The sequence below is a fragment of the Pteropus medius genome, unplaced genomic scaffold (genome assembly GCF_902729225.1).
Source record: "Pteropus medius unplaced genomic scaffold, Ma_sr-lr_union100, whole genome shotgun sequence".
Classification (NCBI taxonomy): domain Eukaryota; kingdom Metazoa; phylum Chordata; class Mammalia; order Chiroptera; family Pteropodidae; genus Pteropus; species Pteropus medius.
This window is the reverse complement of record NW_024340849.1, coordinates 3633846-3639149: the sequence shown is the minus strand read 5'-3', so window position 1 is coordinate 3639149 and position 5304 is coordinate 3633846. Positions and strand designations below refer to the sequence as shown.

Sequence of the window (5304 nt, the reverse complement as noted above, 5' to 3'; positions counted from 1 at the left end):
TGGACTGGACAAACGTTAGGCGCCCAATAAACAGTAGTTCTGGGACTGATTTTTCTTAAGTTTGATCCTAAATTTCCAAATGAATGTTCATTACAATATCTGAATATCTGCTTAATCTCACGTGCGACACTGACCCGCATTGCCAGCTCCATCCCTTTCGCTTAGTTCTCATTTATAAACGTCTCAAGATATCAAACTTAAACTAGTTCGAAAGCTTGAAATAATTGTTTTAATTTTGTCCCTGAATTGAACCAATTACCAAATATCACTCATTTAAAAAAGAGTGGCCGTCTATGGCCACGCCACCCTGAACGTGCCCGAGCCCGTCTGACCTCAGAAGCTAAGCAGGGTCGGGCCTGGTTAGCACTTGGATGGGAGACCAGCTACGAAGACCAGGTGCTGTAGGCGTAAAAATAAAACATTAAAAAATAAGGGATTATAAATTGACAGGTCTTTTGCAAGGTCCTTGTCAACCAAGGGTTGCCTCGTCTTAAAAAAAAAAAAGTTTAAAAGATAAAAATAAATAAAAATAAATTTTAAAAAAAGAGCAGTTACGCTATTATTCTAGAGTCTCTATTCTCATTTTTATGCCTTTTTTAAAAAATCTACATTCCTCCCTTCTGCACACAGCTGCCATATTCCCTGATGGGCGCTGCTTTTCTAGTCCAAACAACACTCCCTGCTCAGCGCCTGCAGAACCTCTCACCACGAACAGAACGAGGCCCGCACAACCCAACCCGGAAAGCAAGTGCGTGGGGCCCGGCGCCCCGCTGCCGAACCTCAGAGTCTCCACGGAAGCCGGCGGCCCCTCTAACGTCAAAGGGGGGCCATCGGCGCGCGCCGGTCCGGCGAGCCCGTCTGCGCAACGGGCCGAGCCCATCCGCGCGCGGAACCGCGCAGCGCGCCCCAGCCCCAGCCCCGCTCCGAGAGCCTGCGGGGCGGACAGCGACAGCTGCGACCCTGTGCGATCGCTGTGACCCGTGTGACCGCTGTGACCCGTGTGACCGCTGTGACCCTGTGCGATCGCTGTGACCCGTGCGATCGCTGTGACCCGTGCGCCCGGGGCAGGCGCGGCGGTGGCTCCGAGGAAAAGCGGTGCCGCGGCCAAACCAGACTGTGGCAGCGCAGCTGGCGGCAAAGGCCTCACCCCGAAATCTGAGAGCGCACTGCAAACGAGACGGGTTTCTGAAACCTCGGAGAGGAGTCTGAAGAAAGCACAGCTGATGGCAAAAAAATAAATAAATAAACAACAAATGACTCAGGCCGCCCGCGCCTTCTTCATACACCGCCATACACCGTGCGTCTGCTCCAAGCCAGGAACAGGATGGGAAGGAAGCCGGGAAGGAAGCAAACCACAAAACCCGAACACGGGAAACCGGGGGCGGACAGCGCCACAAACAGTGCCACCTGCGCTCAGGTCTACAGCAAAAGCAGAGGACACACGTCACCACCCTCCGGACAGGAGTCAGCCGTGAGGGTCCACATGCTCAGCTCAATGAGCAAACCTCTATGCTTTCCCCACCCCATTACTGTATTCAATTATCATTATCAAAAACATGCAACTCTTGGTTTAATTAAGATCATCCCTAGGGTTAGTAAATAAATGTTTATGCTAAAATAAAGAATGCACTATAATCAGGACTAAATTAGGAACACGGATTCCAACGATTGAGAAAACAAGTAGATTGAATTTCACGGAGGAGCCATCAGTAAGGGAACAGAGCAGAACTTGAAAAACCTGAAAATAAATGAAGGACCAAGGAAATCCTTTCAGGCTAAATTTGACTTGATAAATTTGTATATTTAATCATCTCAAAATATAAACATGACCATACCACAGGGTGGACTAGAAGTTAAAGTATATTCAATTCACCTCTGTCGCACCCCAGAACTTTTGTTCTAGAAAAGTCATAAAAAAGAAACAGGGAAAGAGAGAGTATGTACCAGGATTTGTTCAATTTATTTTTGCTACTTTCTATTTGTAGATCACACAAAATATCAGGGTTAAGCACCCAGGGGTGAGTGGAACAGTTGAGTAGGATAAACAAACCAGAGGCCAACACTTAAGAGAAAATACAGATGAAAAAGATGATCAGATTCTAGAAACAGAATCGGCTGGGCATGTTGGCTCTTTATTAAGTCCTGGAGGCTACTCAGGATTTTAGTTTCTGTCATGACGTTTACACAGAATTCCCCATTCTTTTTAAACCAACACTTTGACTTAGACCACAGAATGCAATTTCGGTAAGTTCTGAATTTCATTATTTTGAGATCACTCAAGAGCCTTTATGATTTCCTCGAATCAGCCCACCACGCAGCGCCTCACACCTGCTGCTGTCGAGAAGGTCCGCATCTCACGAACACACACGGGACTGCTAGGTTCGGCCCCCTGTACACCTGCTTTTCTACCTTCCACTTCCCTCTCATGAAAAAACAGATTCGTTTCCCCCATCAGCAGGGCAGAGAGGCGCCAATGGAACACACCTCGCGCTCGGGGACCCCTGAATCGCCACCCACGCGGCCATGGTCACAGTGGTGACGTGGAAGACAGTAGAGCTAGTAAGTATCTTTTCATTTCACTTGTATATGCTGAAGCAGGTGAATCACACCCCACCGAATGAAGCATATCTGACTGGCAAGAATCAAGATTTCAAAAATGATACAGAAATAGAGAGAGATAAACAGGCAGAGAGAGAGAGAGAGAGAGAGACAGAGAGAGACAGAGAGAGAGACAAAGACAGAGAGACAGAGAGACAGAGAGACAGAGAGACAAAGGGAGAGAGGAGGCAGGCACCACAGGAGAGTTCTAAATAATTTTAATACTTTATTTAAAGGTCTTATAAAGAACATTCTGCCTCAAGCTTTCATAGAAGCTGCGAGTCTTTTCATACTGGGGTTCAGAATATTATAGGATATACCGTAGGTGTTAATACAGCAGTGTTCATTTAATTTTTGCTGAAATTTATTAAAATAGCATCCATGCATTTTCTACAGACAAGTTCTAGAGACGATTTTTTATCCCCCAAAGTGCACAAGAGGGTGGGGGAACTTTCAACTATTATGTGCGTTGAATCACGTAACTAAATACAGAGACAGTAACCTAACACCCACATTCGAGACAACCTTCTTTAGTTTCTTGGGCTTTTATGGTTCCCATCCAGTTAGCTAAATAACTCCCCGTTATGTATTTAGACACAGCTGCAGTTCTAGGCAGGAATAAAACGTGCCTCTAAGGACCCATTTAAAAGAAAAGCTTAGCAAATAACAACTAATTAACAAACATTTCTTTCACGATTTTACAATTCATTCACAAATAGTTATTTCTGTCTGTGTAACTGTATGATATTATTATATGACTGAAATTTAGATACAATATATAATATTTTATTATATTGTTTTTTGCTAAGTTTTTAGTTGTACCATGAAGACTAATAAGACAGAAGAGAAAGAATTAAATCACCAAAGTGACTTTATTGTATCAACTGAAACTTTATAATAATCTATATTTGACATATTGACCTGTTTCACCCCCTTGCATTTTGCCAGTCTTCCCTATAACTTGATGAGTTTCCATACCATTCGTTATCGGAACCCCAAGCTCTTCCACAGCCCCCCCAAATCAGACAATGCCTTCAAAACGCACGGCACGTTATCGTCTGCAGTTGTAGTTCACATGTTTTAAGGTTTAAATATATTATAATTCATTACTATTTTGATTTGGGACCTCAAAATAAATTTTCCTGAATAAATGTGAGTGGGTCAGTTCTATGTGCTGTGGATTCTGTACCAGGGTGTGCACACTGGTTATCCCCAGGGGGTGTCGATTCTCACAGAGCTGAGAACGGCCGCTCTGGTTCTGGGTACTGAGCTGATGCAAACTCTTCGTTCACTGGCTTTCCTTGTGGAGCATCTGTTTAGCGGCAGTTCTTGCCACTGGACCTCCCCAATATCAAAGATGGATCCCACCCACTTCTTCCCAGAAAGTCCCACGTTCCAACACAAGCCTGACAACCTCTTCCCCTGGCACAGTCCTTGTAACCTAAGACATTACAAAGGGCGATGTTCGCAAAGCTGCACAGAGAAGTTCCTTAAAACCCTTTCCCAGGAAATTTATTTACATTTAATAACTAAGATGGTGACCCAAGTGCTATGTCTTCTTTAATTCAAGCTTATTCTTTTGACAAATATTTTTACGCCAGACAATGGACACGTTCTAGTAAAACAAAACAAAAAAATCCCAAAAACCAAAAAACAAAAAAACAGATACAATATCTGCATTTATAGGGGATGTGATTTAATACAGGAGTCTGACATCCATCAGGTAGTTATGTCAATAATTATAAACTGCATTTGTAGTAAGAGCGAAATAGGAAAGATTCAAACGAATGCAGGGAACATAAACTGGTATGGGTGGAATGAGCCTTCCGAGAGAAATCGGCATTTGAACTGACAGCTGAAGGATGCGGTGCAGTTATCAGACGTGGAAACAGATGAGTGGCAGTCGGGGTGAGGGGTGGGGGTACATTCCAGGGAGAAAACCACACACGCGAAGGCCCTGGGCATGGCCACGACGGAGCACGGACGTGACATCCTCATCCTGAATTATTCTGCCTCTACAAATGGCTTACTTTTAATTTATAGAAATTTTTGTAGAAATAAAATATATTTGTTCTAAAGCAATCTGCTGATCTTTCATACGTCTGCTTCTTCAGTAAAAGTTTTGCCTGACAAGACATCTGGCTGAAATGACAGTTCCCATTTATTTACCACACTCCTCAAACGTGTGAAAACTCTCTGTCACCTGCTTCAAAAAGTTTTAAAAAGGAATGTGGCCTATTACGGACAATTGCATTTATCAGAAAACTACAACTGTTATAATTATAGGTCCCAATTTTAATGCCTGAAAATTCCTAAGCCTCAACTCTGTATCATATTAACAGTAGAAAAGAAATCAAGAGAAGCCTCTCACAAGAGACACACATTTTGTCAGGAGCTAGTTGGCGGCTCTTTGGAGCTCTTACATCGGCAAGTAACATTTAAACTTACTTAGCAAAATAAGACAAAAGACTTGATAGATTTTCACTGAGTATTAAATAATAACGAATTAAACTGTTGAATTTTATGATGTAGAAGGACCATTGTCTTATCTTGATGGACGTTCCAACAATAACATTTTTAAGACCAGATATCCCGCCCTTTCTTACATAAGCAAATAACTGATTAAGAGTCAAAGTGGAGTATATTAGTTTTTAGCACAAAATATCATGACCTGTACCAAGGAAAATACTATTTTCTTGCATCATC

General features: G+C 43.0%; 1 pseudogene; it reads left to right on the top strand.

Moving 5' to 3' along the window:
• Positions 1-289: 289 nt before the first annotated feature.
• LOC120590320 (uncharacterized) lies at positions 290-408 on the top strand (annotated as a pseudogene).
• The last annotated feature ends 4896 nt before the right edge of the window (positions 409-5304 follow it).